We start from the raw sequence: 20,121 nt of genomic DNA on the forward strand, positions 1-20,121 counted from the left end.
ATATGGTAGAGCCAGGTTTTATTCACAATATCCCATATGGTATCCCAAGCACCCTAAGGAATTATCCTTGATTACAGGAAACAATGAAATGAAACAAATGTTTATTTTTTTCAAAGAAAATGTATGGAATACCATGAAAGTGAAGAAGATTTGCATAAGAACAGTTGCAAAAGAAGTTAAGGAGTGAGAAGGGGGAGGAAGCATCACTTGCATTTGAATAAGTATTAGGATAGAATTTCAAAATGAGGAATGATTTTCCTTCAAAAAGGAAACCCTTTGGTCAGAAAGCTCAACAAATTCCAAATAAAATAACCCAAATAAATGCACACTGTAAATAAAATGGCAGAAAATCAAAGCTAAAGAGAGAGAAATAGCAAAGGAATGACAAAGAGTCATATATAAAAGAATCCCCAAAATATTTATGCGAATTTTTCAAAGGTTATTCTACATACCATAAGAAAGTGCTGTTATTTACTTAAAATATTGAACAGAACAGATCTTGAAAAATATTCTACCCAGATAAATTACCATAGAAGCTTTCATGAGAGTGTTTCCTATTTGTTTATTAATTTAATCTTTCACAGTGAGCTTGATGGGCTGAAGGGATAGCACAGGGGTAGGGCGTTTGCCTTGCACGCGATCCGAGTTCAATTCCTCTGCCCCTCTCAGAGAGCCCTGCAAGCTACCCAGAGTATCTCGCCCGCACAGCAAAGCCTGGCAAGCTGCCCGTGACGTATTCGATATGCCCACAGTAACAACAAGTGTCACAATGGAGACATTACTAGGCTGGCTCAAACAAATCCATGAACAACGGGAGGACAGTGACAGTGACATTGTCCTTGATTAAACTCAGGCCTCACATGTCAGACACAGTATTTACTGATAAGCCATATATTCGCCTTTAATTGAAACTTTTTATAAGATTTAAAAATTACAGGAATGGCACTATGCAACTCTGTGTTCAATTCTTACCACCAAAAAATCAAGAAAGCGAGTGAAAGAGAGAGAGAGAGAGAGAGAGAGAGAGAGAGAGAGAGAGAGCATTTGGGGATTTGTTACTAGGTTGTGGCTGAAGAGAAGATCTAAAATTTGTGATGTCCATTTCCATAATCTTGTGGTGATCTTTAGTTCTCGTCGTTTATTTTCTGAGGAGCATCCTCTCTTCTCTGCCAGCAGGTTCTGCCTTTTGGGGCACGGTGACTTGTCATTTTTTTAATTACCATCTTGGTATCTTCATAAAAAGTATTTTACGCAAACCTCTCCCTGTTTATAGGCCAGGCTGCTTGCAAGTTAAACCTGTGAGTTGTATTTTTCCTAAACTCTTACTTTGTATGGTAATAATATTTTCAAAGCTATTTTTTATTTAAAAAGTAATCCTAGATTTTCTTATAAAGAATATTTTATACACTTTTTTATACACACGAGTGTTTTTCTGGTCATGGACAAATTCTGTCATGATCCAAAAATTAATAACTGGAATAGGACCCTGCTATGGTTGGGAAAGATCAATCTTGTCTGAGCACTGTAGTTTGTTAATGAACAATAGTGTCTCATTATCTGTTTTTAATTTAGAATCTATGAAATACTTTAGAAACTCTTTTATTTAAAACATATTAAATTTGGGGCTGGAGTGATAGCACAGCAGATAGGGTGTTTGCCTTGCACGCGGCCAACCAGGGTTTAATTCCCAGCATCCCATATGGTCTCCCCGAGCACCACCAAGAGTAATTTCTGAATGTAGAGCCAGGAGTAACCTCTGAGCATCACTGGGTGTGACCCCAAAAGAAAAAAAACATATTGAATTTTCTTTTTTCAGGAGGTTTTGGACCAAATTTGGCAGTCAGGGATTAGTCCTGATTCTGTGCTCATGGATCACACCTGCAGGGGCTCAGAAAACCATATGGGGTTCTGAGGATTAAACTGGGTCAGTCTCATGTGAGGGAAATATCTTACCTTCTGTACTATCACTCCTGCTCCAGAGAGGAGGCCATGATTTTATATGTCATTTTAAGTTTTATATTTACCATTTAAAAACTGTTTTGGAAGATATTTTTCCATTTTTAGTTTATTGTTTTATTCAAGTGGAAAGAATTGCTTTCTCTCACGCTCCTGCATTCTTTCCCTACATTCTTCTCCCTAAGTCCCCCTTTCAAGTCTCTCCACACCCCATCTTGCTGCCTTGGTCTGTCTGTCTGTCTGTCTCTCACCAACTCTCCACATTGGGGGGTAGCAATATCAACATATGAAAGCCCTTCCTGATTGCCCATCAGGCTCAAGGGTAGAAATACCACCTAGGGGTATTTCTACTCTCTTTAGTCCACTAACTTAATTAACACCTTAATTAACGTTTTATTTCTACTTCTTAATATTAGTTATTTTGTATGGACACAGTAAGAGATACATTGAGCTTGTAGGGTGGTTCTTCTGGGGACTTCTCACTATACATCTCAGACTACAGCGCTCAGACCAGATTAATCTTTCCCAAACATAGCAGGGTCCTATTCCAGTTATTAATTTTTGGATCATGACAGAATTTGTCCATGACCATGCTCTTAACTTATAGTTAAGTATTATGGCAATTTGGGCTGGCCCATTTCAATGCGAGGGTAGCTCACAGCTTGCCCTGGGTCCATCTATTCCCTTGTTGGGACCCTGCTTTATGCATGCTAGGAAGTAATGGTAATTGAAGCTTAGGTCAAGAGAACAGATGTCCAGGAAGCAAATATCATTGAGAGTCAATTAACTCCCATTTACAAAAGCATAGCATTAACTGTCTTCCTGTGTCCATACAAATAGGATATTGCTCTGAATTAATATGCAAGGACTTAAGCAATATTTATAAGCAATATTTATAAGTTAACAGAGCACAAAGACAGAGGTTACAAAAACCACAAAGGAATGGGAGCACTGTGATTGGAGAAACCCAATAAACTTAAGCTCCCCATGACAAGGCTGAAAGGACAAACCAATGTTATCCTATGTTGGGGGGAGGGTTTTCCTGTTTGTTTGTTTTTTTGTTTAAGGGACACACATTGTGATGCTCAAGGGTTGCTCCTGGCTTTGCCCTGAAGGATCATTCCTGGAGGTGTACAGGGGACCATACGGCATGCCAAGGACTGAATCATGTTTTGCTATGTGCAAGGCAAGCTCCCGACTCACTGTGCTATCTCTTCAGCCCCAAAATTTGAGAATTTCTGACTGTAAGAACACATATCAATTAGAAATGTTAGTCTTGAGAGAAGTTGTTAATTTGGGCTAATAAAGTGCTTAAATTACCTTTAATTTTGTATAGCACTGTTTGTAGTACTGTCCTCCCATTGTTCATTGATTTGCTAGAGTGGGCACCAGTAACGTCTCCATTGTGAGACTTGTTACTGTTTTTGGTGTATCGAATATGCCATGGGTAGCTTGCCAGGCTCTGCTGCGTGGGCGGGATACTCTCAGTAGCTTGCCGGGTTCTCTGACAGGGACAGAGAAATCAAACCTGGGACGGCCGCTTGCAAGGCAAACACCCTACCTGTATGTTCTTGAACACTAAGAAATCTGTGAGGCTAAAAAGATATGTTTATATATGTCTCTTTCTCACACTGTTAAATTGACCCCGTTTTTAAATATTAGATTTTAGAGGCAAGAAAGATAGTATAGCAGATAAGAAAATTGCCTTGAAAGCAACCAGTTTTATGCCACATAGTAGCCCCTTACTCCTGCAAGGGGTAATTCCTGAACAGAGCCTAGAGTAAATCTGAATGCATGTGGCCCAAAAACCATTATCCCAGTCAAAAGAAATAAAATAACATTTAGATCTTAGATTGCATTTTTATAACAATCAAAAATACCTTATCTTTATAATCTTCATAAGGAAGATTATATCATTAAAATCTTTTATTATAACACATTGTATATTATGTAAATGATAGATTAAAACTATAGTATAGGATATTATAATATTATAAATGTAAAATCCTTTATAATTCTAACTTTTATGCATAATATTGTTAATAAAGATACAGTTATCATTTTTGGTATAGATTATACTAAATACATATTTCACTCATAATTTGTATCAAAGTTGGCTAAGTTTAAACTATTTTAATTACCACTGAAATATCTGGCAATAGTTTCAAGAAAAACACTAAAAGATTTTAGTAATTCAGTAATAAAGCAGAAAACTTTCAGGTAATCATTGTCTTCAATAATTTTATCTAAAAAAATTAAGACATTTTAGAGAAATAAGTTAGTCAAAAACAGTCTAAAGCAGAACAAATATCATCAAGAAATTTGTTTTCTCTGTGTGAATTTTCCCTTCCTTACTAAATATCTAACAAAATCAATTGTCCAACCAATTCATGATTGCCACTTTTACAAAGACTTACTTTGTTTTTCATTTTTTGAATGATTCCTGATCTGCTCTGTGTTATAGTAGCTCCTACTTCTAATCGAGAAATTAGATACAGGTTGCAGTATAAAATTTCTTCATTTTATTTTCCAGACATCTCCCAAAATGAAATGTATTAAGCATATATATGAAATTATTTTTAGGGATTTTTTGGACAAGTTATGGGATAAAAACAAATAGGTAAGGAAGCAAGTAGAAGAATTGAAGACATATCCAATGTGATAAAGTTATAAAATTATATAATGCCTGAAAAATAACAAAAAAATTACTCCCTATAATGAATAAAAGTAAAGAAACACTGATGAAAATGATACTTTACCCGAGTAGAAAAAGAAAACAATATAATAATGCTTGGCACAGAGTACTACCAAAAAAAAAAATACTTGAAGTAGAAATTGAACTAAGTTATATTGTATAGAATATTTAAGTATCTATTTGTAGATTTCAGTGAAAATATTACAATGCATACAATGAATTTATTGCTCCACCTCATAAAAACTTCTGTGCATGAATTAAATGATTGTTAATATATAATCATGTTAACTTCAGAGAATTTATTTCTACAACTGTTACTAATACCACTTACATTAATAATAACTCATATTTTTTAAAGAGGGTGCTATCATCATATGTTTTCACCTTTTAATTTGATTGTGCTAATCATATAAAATTAGAGAATCAACTGTTAATGATAACAGGTGTGCTTGTTAGCATGCTTAATGGATATTTTGATTAGTTCATATCCAAAGTATGCAAACATTTTTGATTACCTGTATACAGTACAGTATTATAGCAAAACTTCAAGATGAAGCCATAAAGAATTTCTGAATTGCAATCTGCAAAATATCCTTTAGTTTAAAGCAATGTCTCAAAGGAGAAGGTAAAAGAAGATCTGCAGTCTATGTCATATAGAGTTTAAATTAGATGACTGATTACCTATTTATAAAACCCTTTGGAGAGTTCAGTCGGCAGCTGATGAAAGCTTAGAATTCTACCATTTTACCTTGTTTCATAATAAAATGTTCACAGTCCTCCATATGTTTGATTTCAAGCTCAGTGGCAAACTCAGCAGCAATTTCCAAGTCACAGTTAGGGAATACCATTTATAAATTCTTATCATCAAAACTGTACAGTGGCTGACTTTTTTGTTACATGCTTAAATGCAAAAGATGATGATTTTATCCTTCATAATATATTCTTGACAGCTCCACTCCATTTAAACTTTTATTTATTTATTTAATTTAGTTTTTGTTAAGGTAAAATGGCTCACAAATATGCACATGTTTATATGATTTGGTGATACAATGTTAGTTTTATTCCCACCATCAAAGTGACAATATATGTCCGGGACCATCCTCCAGACACTTTCCGACAATCCTCTACTCCTCTACCCCAACCTCCATTCTGTGAGAGAATAAATGTTCATTTTCAATGACCATTGTCCATTCCCTTGCTTTGTTTCCTTTTGATCCCACACGTAAGATTTTGATATGTATTCTCATGATTTATGTTTCTTCCAAAAGGCAGGATTTAATCATATATATATATATATATGACTAGTATTTCTTTTTTGTATTTATTCACTCATCTGTCATTACATACTTGGGTTGTTTCCAGATTTTGACTGCTATAAATAATAGCATTGCAATGTGTATAATTTTTTTAATTTTCATAATGTTTTTCACATTAATTTATTACATTCAATATTTCAACACCAATCCCACTGTGAGTTTCAATTAAAGAAAAGGTCCAGCTGCCTCCCCAGGCTGGATGACAGGTGAAGGATCGGGAGAACGGAGACACAGGAACCGGACTAGGAACTGGTCAGTTGTCGGTTTATTTCTCTCTCCTTGTTGTGGTCCAATTTCTCCCCTTATGGTAAAGTGGTAGTCGTCGTCTTGGTCATCAAAGTTCCATCATCCTAGTCTCCTCATAGACCTCAAAGTCCTCTCCTTCATTATATCTCCTTCCTCATCCCAACGTAGTCTCATAGTCCTCTACTTCCAGTCATCTTCGTCATCTGGTTCTCCCTCTAGTCCCAGAGTCTCCAAAGTCTCAGTTCTCCTCCTCCTCCTCTTCAACATCTTATTGTCGACCTTCTCATCCTGAACACCTAATCCTCAGCATCTAGCCTTCAGCATCTAGTCTTTATCATCTAGTCTTCAGCATCTAGTCCAGACTTTCTCATTCCCAACTTTCTCATTTCCAAAACCTAGTCCCAGTGTCTTCTCTTCAGCTCCCTCACAGCATCTCCTTATCAGCATTTCCTTTTCAGAGTCCAGTCCCAGAGTCTCATCTCCTTCACCAGCGTCTAGTCTAGTGTGTTTTGTTCTGTTTCCTCTTACCTCTTACAGCATAGTTATATAGAAGTCAGGAAGGGTGGGGATACAAAGTTGGGGGTTGAACATTATCATAACAACAAAGAGAGGTAAAGCAACTCCTTCAGAAGGTTAACTCAAGGACAAAGTCTCAGCTGAGGATTCAGCACTCCAGGTTACTAGAAGATCTGCCCAAGGGCAGGATTCTATCCAGGGTCCATTGCTTTTTCCTTTCCTCAGCTAGTCATGGTCCTCCCGTTGTTCATCGATTTGCTCGAGCGGGCCCAGTAACATTTTGAGACTTGTTACTGTGTTTGGTATATCGAATACATCACGGGGAGCTTGCCAGGCTTTGCCGTGCCGGCGAGATACTCTCGGTAGCTTGCTCGGCTCTCCGAGAGGGGCGGAGGAATCGAACTCAGGTCAGCCATGTTGGCTGTGTGTAAGGCAAACGCCCTACCCACTGTGCTATCGCTCCAGCCCCTTCCTCAGCTAGTAATCCATTTAAACAGTCACAGTAAATTTACTTCTTATAATATTTCTAGCAATGTCATTTTTTATGAACACACCGTAGCACTGTCCTCCCATTGTTCATCGATTTGCTCGAGCAGGCCCAGTAACGTCTCCATCATGAGACTTGTTATTGTGTTTGGCATATCGAATACGTCACGGGTACCTTGCCAGGCTTTGCCATGCGGGCGAGATACTCTCGGTAGCTTGCTGGACTCTCCGAGAGAGGCGGAAGAATCGAATTCGGGTCAGCGAAGGTTGGCCGCGAGCAAGGCAAATGGCTTATCTGCTATGCTATCGCTCCACCCCTTATAAGCACAGTAAGAGATAATATTAGGCTTAAAGTTTGGCTCTTCGAAACATCTTGCTATATGTTCCAGACCACAGTCCTAAGGCTAGGTTAGTCTTTCCTAAACGCAACAGGGTCCTAATTCAGTTATTTTTCTTTGGGTCATGACAGAGTTGGTCCATGACTGTGCTCCTAACTTATAGTTAAGTGTTATGATGATTGACCTGGTCCATTTCAACGCCAGGGTAACTGACAGCTTGTCCTGGGCCCATCCAGTGCCTTGTTGGGACCCTGATCTTGGAGTGCTAGGAACTAAGGACAATTGAGGCTTAAGTCAATTAGATGTGGATGCCCAAAAGTAAATATTATTTTGGAGTCAGTTAACTCTGATATTTCATCGCATAGCATCAACAGTCATCCTGTGTCTATACAAAAATGACATTGTAAGATAAAACATATATGACAAAGGAAAGAAAAAGCAATATAGAATTATTAGTGTCTGATGGAATTGGGTGTGCCTCGGTTGCACTGTTGTGGGAGTGGTTCAATAAACTTTAAGTTCCCTGTGGGAGCAGCAAGGACAACCAAATGTCATCCAACAGGTACAGATGTCATATATCTTCTGCAAATTAGTCTATTTAGTGTTTATGGTAAATATTCAATCCTTGAATTATATCTATTTCAATTAACTCAATTCAGGCATGTTATTTCCAACTGATTTCACACTTTGGAATTTTTTTAATTTAATTTCATTTTTATTTATTTATTGTTTAAAATTTTTATTAGTGAAACACCATGAAGTAGAGTTGTAGACTTACAAATTTTTGTGCTTGGGTTTAGTTATAAAATGATTGTGTACCTATCCCTCCACCAGTGCCAGTTTTCCAACACCACTGATCCCAGTATCCTTCCCATCCCCCAAACCCCCATCCCACCCTGTCTCTGTGGCAGGGCATTCCCTTTTGTTCTATCTCTCCTTTGGGGTGCTGTGGTTTGCAAAAGAGGCATTGAGTGGCAATCATGTTCAGTGTATAGTCTACTTTCAGCATGCATCTCCCATCCTGGGAGGATCCTCCCAACACCCTTTATTTGGTGCTCCCTTCTCTCTCTTTTTCCCCTAGCATGTGCGGCTGGCCTCCAAGCCATGGAGTAAACCCCTGGTACTTATCTTGGCTATTCTTGCGTGTTAGTCTCCTATTTTGTTACTTTATGTTCCCCAGATGAATGCGGTCTTTCTATGTCTGTCCCTTTGTTTCTGACTTATTTTGCTTAGCATGATACTTTCCATGTAGTACTACTTGAACGTAAATGTCATGACTTCATCTTTTCTAACAACTACATTGTGTAGATGTACCAAAGTTTCTTTAACCAGTCATCTGTTTTCTGGCACGCAGGTTTTTTCCAGATTCTGGCTATTGTAAACAGTGCTGCAATGAAAACCAAGTGCAGATGTCACTTCACCTGTATTTTTTTGCCTCGCTGGGATATATTCTCAGGAGTGGTAATGCTGGGTCAAATAGGAGCTCAATTTCTAATTTTTTGAGAATCATCCATACTGTTTTCCAAAAGGGCTGAACCAGTCAGCATTCCCAGCAGCAGTGAAGGAGGGTCCCTTTCTCACCACATCCACACCAACACAGGTTGCTTTTGTTCTTGTGGATGTGGGCCAGTCTCTGTGGTGTGAGATGATATCTCATTGTTGTTTTGATCTGCATCTCCCTGATGTTTAGTGATGTAGAGCATTTTCTCATGTGCCTTTTTGCTGTTTGGATTTCTTCTTTGAGAAAGTTTCTGTTCATTTCGTTGCCCCATTTTTTGATGGGATTGTGGAATATTTTTTTTTTATAAAACACATGACAATAAAATGGTCTCTAGTGAAAAGTGATAGACTCACTTTTATATAACTTTGCATTGTTATATTGAGTAATAGCATTATTTATTAGAAAACATGCATAAAACTCAGAATTTTTGGTGAAAACTTACTTCTGCTGGTATCTAAATATTTATATCAGTTCAAGTAAGGATAGGAATGTATTACAAGTGCTAAAATTTTTTTTAAGAAGTGCTAAAATTTTTCACATCAACTTTATCATAAGAAAAATTGTGTAAATAACTACCATCGACTAAATACTTAATCTGTGCAAAGAATTACAGTAAGTTTACATTTTTGTTGGTCTCTTATAAAGATATGAGATCTTGTTTTTAATTTAGATGGTTTCTCATTTTGATCTTAATAATTTAAAAATTGGCGTTCAGGGATAGAGCAATACCACAGTTGCTTGCTTTGCTTTTCAGCTGACTAAGGTTCAATCCAAGAGACTCCATATGGTTCCCCTGAGTAGTCCCCTGAGTATAAAGCAAAAAGACAGTCTTGAGCACTCTAAATATATATTTTACATATATTTAAAGGATAAAATATTTAAAGAATATTAACTTAAAGAATAATAACACTAAAATGTGGCTTGCTCTTCAAGCAAGTTCTTCAAGTTCTCTTATCCAGAGATATAAGCTCACTTCTTATCTCTGTTTCTTTGCTTGCTTTCTTCCACTCTGTAGGAGTCTGTGTTCTCTCTTAAATACATTTCCTCTCTGTCTCTCTTTTCATATATTTTTAATGCAAATATTGTTAAATAAAAAATCCCTTGTTTCAATCAAAAGAAAAAAAGGAGAGAAAATTTTACATACATGTCATCAAAGACCTTCTATTGTCGCAAATAGATAACTGTGTGACAGGTATCCCATGACTGTCACATTAGTATATGTTAGACATATGGTAAAGATAAAAGCAAAAAATGTCCAGTTTAAGAATTTATAATAGAAATATATGTGCTGAATTTTTAAACTTTTTATTTTATTTTGGTTTGGGGGCCACATCTGAGGTTGCTAGAGCTTAGTTCTGGCTCTGTGCTTAGGGATCACTCCTGATAGTGCTTGGAGTCCATATGTAGTACTGTGGATGGAACCAGCTTAGCCAACGACAAGGTAAACACATTAATTGCTTTAACTCCTCTATTGCTTACATCCTATGATCTATTTTAAAAATTAAATTCTATTTAATAGAGAATTAATTAATTAATTAAATACTTAAAAATTAGAAAAGATAGATTTTTTAATAAGTTTTAATAAGTTTTCTAGTTTTAAACAAATTCATATCATACCAAATTCATATCATACCATATCCACACGATAACCAAACTCATTGAGGTTTCTCCGGAGTTCAAGATGCTGCTCTATTTAACGTTCATTGATTTAAAGAAGGCCTTTGATTCTGTTGATACGGAAGCGGTCATTGAAGCCCTAGCCAATCAGGGCACTCAAGCCCAATACATCAGGATCCTCCATGAGCTGTATTGCGGATTCACTACCAGGATCTCACCATTCTACAAAGAAGTGATCGTTGATGTCAAGAGAGGGGTGCGGCAGGGTGATACCACTTCACCAAAACTCTTCAGTGCCACCCTCGAGAACATCATGCGACGAATGGAATGGGAAGGAATGGGAGTGAAGATAGATGGTCGGCAACTACACCACCTTCGCTTTGCTGATGACATTGTTTTAATAACACCAAACATCAGCCAAGCGGCACAAATGCTGGCCGACTTTGACCGTGAGTGTGGAAAGGTAGGATTACAGCTGAATCTCACGAAGACAATGTTTATGAGAAACAGCCTCGTTCCTGACGCCCCATTCGCTCTCAATGGAACGACCATCTCCGAATGCAACAGCTATGTGTACCTAGGTCGAGAGGTCAACATGACAAATGACCTGGCACCCGAGCTGCGCAGGAGGAAGAGAGCGGCTTGGAACGCCTTCAAGAACGTCGAAGAAATAGCTAAGAGGACGAAGAACCTCCGGCTTCGGGCACATCTCTTTGATTCCACTGTTCTTCCTGCATTAACATATGCCTCAGCGACCTAGGCCCTACGCAAACAAGATAAGAACGCTATTCAGGTTTCCCAAAGAAGAATAGAAAGAGCTATGCTTGGAATATCACGTTTCATTCAAATGAGAGAAAGAATCCGGAGTTCTGACATCCGTCGATGATCAAGAATCAGGGACGCTGTCTCATTTGCCAAGGTGTCGAAAATCAGATGGGCTGGTCACGTAATGAGATTTAAAGACGACCGCTGGACTAGAGCTGTTACCGACTGGATTCCACGGGATGTCAAAAGACCGCGTGGCCGCCCACCTACCAGATGGTCAGACTTCTTCGTCAAGATCATGAACGATTGGTTTGAGGCCCTTCATGTTCCCGGAGCGAACAGATGCCATTGGGCTACACTAGCACGCGACAGGAACAAATGGAGACGTTACTGGCGCCCACTTGAGCAAATTGACGACTAAAGGGAAGTTAAGTGATTAAGTGAAACAAATTCAAAAAGTAACTTTAAAAGTAAAAATTTATGCAGTGTGAAGAGTGATAAGCATGATACCTTCTCAGTTACAGTATTGGAAACCACGGTGCCTAAAAGGTAAATAAGAGAGTGAAGAAAAGTGACTGCCATAGAAGCAGGCTTCAGGGTGGAGTGCAGGGAGATGGGAAAGGGGGATACTGGATACATTGGTGGTGAGAAATGTACACTGGTGAATGGATGGGTGGCAGAACATTGTATGACTGAGACTCAGTCATATACAACTTTGTACCGGTATATCTCATGGTGATTCAATAAAATTTTTAAAATTATCTTAAAAATTAGAATATAAGCTGCAAATATAAAATCATTAATCATAAAGATATATGCACACCTATGTTCTTTGCTGTGTTATTTGTAAAATTTAAGCTCTGGAAAGAATCATGTGCCAGGTATTTGGAACAGTCCTTTAGCACTTGTATTGCATGTAAGCAGTCCAGATTTGATCCCCAGACCATAAAAAAAAGCAATACATCAGTTTTATATTTGTATTATATAACTACTTTATATTTATATATAGTATGCATATATTTATATGTAATCTTATATATCAATATATTTTAAAGGTTTAAAATATTTTTTAATAATTGATGCAATTTTACTTTCCATATCTCAAAAGGCCTCCGAAAATTACTGGGGAAAAATCAATCATGACACATTTATAAAATTCAACAGCATAACTATCTATTATAGGTAAGCCAAAGAGTGAAGTCTGACGTTGAAACTGAAGCAACCCTATTTCCAAAACTATACTGGACTTATCAAGAAAAGCTGTGATGAGCAACATCGTAGAAAAGAAATGGGTAATCCCTGTATTTTCCTTACCAAGAAAATTTTGAAGGCAATTTATCATAATTTTTTAAAGATATACTAAAATAAAAGTGTCATGTATATATGTATATATATACATAATGCTTTTATTTTTGTATATCTGTGTATATGTATATATACAAGACACTTTCATTTTTATACTTATATACACAAAATATATGTATAATTTTTAATATATTCCAGGTTTATGTGTATATATGGGCATTTTTGTGTGTATATATTTATACATATACACACAAATACATGTGCAAACACATATGCAAGCTATTCTACTAGCCTTTCAGCTTGGTCAAGAATACTCACTGAGATTGATATATTTAAATCTGTAATTCACCCAATGTTTTCTGTCAAACTAAGGCATTGATTTATTTCTAGTTTTCAGCAACTTTTCTATTTTCTATTATTTTTCCAGTATCATGAAGAGCAGTTCAATAATCTTTGTGTGACTTTTCTCAGTACTCTGAGAAATAGCTCATTTGGACCAGGAGACAACTTATTTAGAGCAGTTTTCTGGCCTCTTACTGTCTCCCCACTTATCTCAGACTTCAATTCCCTCTTTCGGAAGTTAGATCTATGCTTTCAACCTGATGTTCATTCACCCTGACAGAAAAGACAGAAGAAAAATAGGAGTTCAGTAATTCTTCTTTCTATTATCTACTAACTGCTCAGTCTGAGCCCTGAATAGTAGACCTGATTTTCCATTATCCTTTTTTTTTTTTGGTTTGTACATCCTGAATATTTATAAAATATTTCATAGTATGACCAATTCATCTACGAAAAGTATATTATATGCTGTAAATCTGTAGTTATAGGACAGGAAGTCTTCATACTTGACTGTGACATCACTGGTACTGTTTATAGCAAATGCAATGTAAGTTTAAGAATGAATGAATTTTTTTTTCTTTTTGGGTCATACACGGTGATGCACAGGGATTACGCTTGACTCATGCATTCAGGAATTACTTGTGGAGGTGCTTGGGGGACCATATGTGGTACTGGGAATAGAACCCAGGCCGCATGCAAGGCAAACGTCCTACCCATTGTACTATCGCTCTAGCACATAGGTGAATGAAATTTGAGGATGTATGTAGAAGGGGTGAATCTGCTAGGGGAATCAGTCTACAAAGGGGAGGTGACTTCAATTGTGTTTAAAAGTTGTTTTTTTCATATATTCCTTTCTTTATGTGTGTCTTCAACTTTATTATTTGTTCCAATTGCTATACACACTTGGCTTTTCTCATAGCAATCTCTCTGTATAATGGTTCTGTTAACCTCATTAGGATTTACCATTTCCATACATTTGAATAGGGATTTTGTTTATTTGTTTGTTTTTTCTGCACTAGGCATTAGCTTTAGGTCCTTATAAGTGCAAAGCACGTGATCTACTACTCAACCACAATTGTGGTCACTCAAGGCTTTTATTTTACTTATATCTCTCTTTTTTAGCTTGGATTTATCATAAAAGACATCAACAATTTACTTTTAGCAATACTCTTAACGTTCTTGTTCTTTTTGTCAATTTTCTATAAGCTATAAGAAAAACCCATACTCTGGAAGAATCTAAAATGTTTGGTCCCTAGTGTGCTCTGAAAAAAATAAAAGCAATAATCACCAATCATCAGACTGTAGCAGTAAATTCATGTAGAACTCTATTTTTTCTTTTGTTAAAGTTGCTTAAAGAGAACACTACAGATGGGTGACTAAACCAAAAGGTATTTATTGTCTCACGGTGCTGAAGTCCAGAGGTAAAAAATCAAAATCTTTGAATTGTTCCCACTTCCACTTGCCATGGAATTTTTCTTTGTTAATGTTACTCAACAGAAGTATCTTGTTTTAATGCTTTTTATGTCTTTTGAGAAACTAAATGGAATATTCTTAAATTCCTTAGACTCACATGAAACAGATTTCAAATATGCTTTTTTAAAACACTTGATCACTTGACATCCCATTACTCATCGACTTACTCGAGCGTGTGTCAGTACTGTCTCCATTCATCCCTGTTGCATGCTAGTGTAGCCCAAAAGCATTTGTTTGTTCTAGGAACACGAAGAGCCTCAAACGGATCATTCAGGGTCTTGATGAAGAAGTCTGACCATCGCTTAGGTGGGCAGTCACGCCATCTTTTGACGTCCCGTGAAATCCAGTTGATAATGGCTCTAGTCCAGCGATCATCTCCAAATCTCATTAAATGTCCAACCATTCTGATTTTTGACACCTTGGCAAAGGAGACAGTGTCCCTGATTCTTGACCATTAATGGAGGTTGAAATTCTGAATTCTTTCACTCATTTGTATGAAGCGGGTTATTCCAAGCATAGCTCTTTCTATTCCTCTTTCAGAGACCTGAATAGCATTCTCATCCTGTTTTTGTAGGGCCCAGGTCTATGAGGTGTATGTTAATGCAGGAAGAACAGTGGAATAGAAGAGATGTGCCCGGAGCCAAAGGTTCTTCATCCTCTTAGCTATTTCTTGACGATCTTGAAGGCATTCCAAGCTGCTCTCATCCTTCTGCGCAACTCAGATGCCAGGTTATTCGTCATGTTGACTTCTCGACCTAGGTGCACATAACTGTTGCATCTGGAGATACTTGTTCAATTGAGAGTAAATGGAACATCAGGAACAAGACTGTTTCTCATAAAAATTGTCTTTGTTAGATTGAGCTGTAGTCCGACCTTTCCACACTCACGGTCGAAGTCGGTCAGCATTTGTGTTGCTTGGCTAATGTTTGGTGTTATTAGAACAATATCATCAGCAAAGCAAAGATAGAAACTGCCGGCAGTGAGCCACATCTATTCAAGTGTAATCATCCGATTCTGGTTGTTAGTCATTCGAATGAATCAATGCTTATGGACAAGTTCGTGTTGACAAAGACACCGACACCACCGATGCCTGTTTTTTTGCATGTTCCAAGGAACAGTTCTTCTCTAGTGTTGAAAACGGCGTGAATTGATTGATGCCTTCTTGTCTCGGTCAGACCAACGATGTTGTACTTGAACTTTCGCACTTCTACCATCAGGTCCTCGATGGATGCATCCAATGCCAGCGTGCGTACATTGAAAGTACAGTCATTTTTGTCTTTCTTCATTTTGGCCGTCTAGTTCAGCCTTAAGATTTTATCAATCTCTCTCATCCTTCTTAATGCTGCCGTGTCGGTGGCTCTTTCAGGGTCAGGGGAATAAGATCCATTGTAATTACTGGTTTGGGCATATTGAATATACCACAGATAGCTTGCCGGGGTCTGCCGTGCGAACAGGATACTCTCGGTAGCTAGCCAGGATCTCCGAGAGGAATAGAGGCTTTTAGGGGGCCTCTAATCACCCTTGCAGGTGTTCCCTTGGTTCAAACCATATTTGAACATTATCAAATATGGTGCGGCAATTCTGGAAGATGGGTATTATATGAATGATGATGTGTTGCATAGCTGCGAAGTGGCCTCACAGTCTGAAAAGCATCTTGGAGCATGACAACAGCTGGGTAGTGGAGGTAGTGGAGGTCTGTTGGTGAGATGTTTATCTGGTACTGGTAGGGTGAGTCTTCTATGTGTAATCCCTGGGTCGTGGTTGGTGGAAGCAGGCAGGGTAGGATGGGGTGGGGCTCCAGATTTTAATCCTTTAGTTTTAATATTATTATAAAACTTAAGTAAAGTTCATATTAGGGTGATTTTAAAAGCAGTTTGCAGGGGAAAAGGCAGATCAGATAGAGAAGGGAGCACCAAATAAAGGGTGTTGGGAGGATCCTCCCAGGATGGGAGAAGCATGCTGAAAGTAGACTGACTATAGACTGAACATGATTGCCACTCAATGGCTCTTTTGCAAACCACAACACCCAAAAGGAGAGATAGAACAAAAGGGAATGCCTTGCCACAGAGGCAGAATGGTATGGAGGGCATGGGGGGTGGGAGGGATACTGGGATCCGTGGTGGTGGAAAATGGGCACTGGTGGAGGGATGGGTATTTGATCGTTGTATAATTGAAACCCAAGCACAAAAATTTGTAAGTCTACAACTGTACCTCATGGTGTTTCACTAATAAAAATAAATAAAAAAATAAAAACAGTTTGCTACTTGTCAATGAGACAGCACAAGAAAACACTTAAATATTAAAATCTTTAGTGTTTATAGTTCTTAAAAAGTGAGACAAAATGATGCAGAAGATAAAATTAATTAATGTGTTATGAAACTGACAAAGGACTATAGAAGCTAGAAAGTGAAAGATTTAAAACAGCTTTGGTTTGGAACTGAAATCCCTAGGTGGTCTAATTTGAGCATAACATTGCCACAAGGCATACAACCCAAGCATTGTTAGAAACCACTCCAGTCATCTGCCATTTTGTCAGATGGAGGAGCTTCCCCACCTCGTAGATGAAGCTCATCACTGCCTTGACAACGCTGTGTTCCACATCATTAGTTTCCATTTGATTCTATAGCAACAAAATAAGAGAAAATTAATTATAGTAGATGCTGGAAACCAAATAGTGGAATTAAAATCCCAGCATTCTCATTTAATGGCCAAGAAACAAATTACACTATTACAGCAGAACAGCTTTTGAAACCTCCTGTGCTGGTTTCTGCATTTTGCACAAATGTGGAGCTTATACTCCGATATAAACAACTTTATTTAAAAAATGAATCCTGTAGCATTACTATGGAGAGTTCCATCAGCAATTTCTTCCAATACGTGAACTCTTAGAAAGAAACACGTCTACATTTCTGGGGAAAACTACTTACCACCCTCTGTTTGCTTAGTAATAGAGTAACCTTTTTACTTCAAAATCATCTCTTAGATGGACTCAAGCTGGTAAGACAGACTGGTAAACACTGGCACCATTAAATGATTATACATTCCATTCCAACTCTACTCTAAGTCTGATTAAAACAAGAAGGTGTTGAACAGATCCCTTTTTAAATGAAGCCATTCAAATTGCTAGCTCAAACTAAGGTCAGATCAGAAATGTTTTAAAGGAAAAGGCTAGGTTTATAATAACAAGTTCAAGGAATCTCTTTCATCAGAGATGAGTCTTAATTCTTCTACCATAACTACAAAACAGCAAAAGGACAACTCTTGGGAGAAAGTACTTTGTATAAATGACTTCTTGTTTCCATTTCCTACCCTTCATTCTCTAATAACACTCTACATTAAGAAACTGCTTTACAAGCTTTATTAGCAATTTGAACACAAGGGTATGCTAAATGGCAAATTATATTCTCAAAATTACTTTCATGCCTGCTACATTATTTTCTGGTTTTGTCTTTAATAGAAAATATAACACTTTCCAAATGACTGAAATCAACAATATTTTTTGTGCTTATTATCTATTGTAAATTTATATAGTTTGGTACACAGACCGTAGATAGATAAGGAGATGTGACTTTCATGTGCTATAAAGTAAAGTACTACATAATAGTCTGGAAAAATACACTCAATTTTTATAGTCTCTTTTTTGCCCGTTCTTATAATTTTATTACTTATTTTTTCATATTTCTGTTATACCACTTAACTTCCTGATGTATAACTACTTATGTGCAATTTATATAGCCCTATCATATTGTAATTTAACTAATATTAATATTAGTATCCCTGTTTTGTGATTTTTTTGAAAATATATTATTAAAAATCAAATGTCAGTGGCTGATTATACAGCAGGTAAGGTGTTTGCTATCATATATAGTTAACCTGGGTTTAATCTCCAATACCACATATGGTTCCCCAAGCACTTCCAGGAGTGATCTCTAAGCACAGAGTCAGGATTAAGCCCAGTACACAGCAGGGTATTGCCCAAAAATCAAGGAAAAAAATCAAATTTTAATTATTTCCTGTTTAACCTTGATTTAATAAAATGTGCCAATTTTCCTCAAAAATAAAACCATAAAATTTTTTTATGAATTCTTCATGATCACGACGATCATGACCATCCTGTTATTTGTCGATTGCCTCGAGCAGGCCCCAGTAACGTCTCCTTCATCCTAGCCCTGAGATTTTTTAAAAAAGTGCCATATTCAAGGCTCTTTCAGAGTTAGGAGAATGAGACCCATCATTGTTACTGGTATTTGGCATATTGGGTATTATGCCACGGGGAGTTTGCCAGACTCTGCCATGTGGGCAGGTTACATTCGGTAACCTGTCAGTTTGAATTCTTCATGATTTTTTGTTATTTATTGAATGAATAATCTGAAAATGTATGCTCTAGCTGAACCCAAACACACATGGCTTCAAAATGGAGAAGTCTGTGTTCAATGCCCAGCACTTTCATATTAACTGCAAAAACAATAGTATACTAATATTATAGAGGAAACAAATCATAGATAACATATTTAATATTCTAATAAAAATGGATAGCAAGTGTTGAATATAAATATGTTTTGTATAGTTCAAAAGTAAGAATAAAATATTCGAACTACTATAGTAAGATATCATATTCCTAATAAAATGCCAATTGAAATGATTAATATTCATAAGTACCCTACAGAATAAGTTAATTGTCACCCCTATTCAAATCCAAGATGACTAATATGTCAATTGAAAATTAATAGTAATTTTGGTGTATGATTTTATTACTAGACCATCATATCTTTGGTGAATTGCTCATAGATCTCAGTTTTTAGAAACCCTTAAAATTAATTTGCTAATCCTCAAGAAAAACAAAAATGTTTTCTTTGTTTTCTTTGACTTACCCTCTATTTTGAAGCAAGAAAATAACTTAGGAAGAATAAATAATTAGAACATGTAGGCATACTTTCTTGTTAAATAAGAATTTAAAGAACTTTACAACTCATGACTAGATTCATTATTAGTTCTGACAAAACACTGATGATAGTGATTTCTAGCTATAGAATTATTTTCATGAAAAATAGACAAAAACCACAAGAAAAGATTTAGTAAGAATGTGCTCTCTCCAGAGATAACAAAAGGGAATGCCCTGCCACAGATGATGGAATGGGGGCTGGGAGGTATACTTGGATCAGAGGTGGTGGAGAATGGGCACTGGTGGAGGAATGGGTATTTGATCATTGTATAACTGAAACCCAAGCACAAAAATTTGTAAGTCTACAACTGTACCTCATGGTGTTTCACTAATTAAAAAAAAGAAAAGAATGCTCTCTCTCCAAAGTATGCTCCAGAAAAAACTTGGTTGTTGTTTCCATCCTTATGGAAAACAACACGAATACATTTCATCTACATAGTAAACTGTGGCATTTTTATTTTTACTTTTTTTGTAATTAGCAAGGAAAAGTTGTTATGGCTGAATCACAAACATCATATTAAATCAATCGTCTCTTTTTTCTTTCTGTCTCACTTAAATTTTATTTTCTGATTCCTTTGCAAGTTCTGCCTTATTCTTGAGCCCGGGATACATCCAGAAGTCTGTCC

Source organism: Sorex fumeus, unplaced genomic scaffold, assembly GCF_029834395.1.
Source record: "Sorex fumeus unplaced genomic scaffold, SorFum_2.1 ptg000037l, whole genome shotgun sequence".
NCBI classification, from domain to species: Eukaryota; Metazoa; Chordata; class Mammalia; order Eulipotyphla; family Soricidae; genus Sorex; species Sorex fumeus.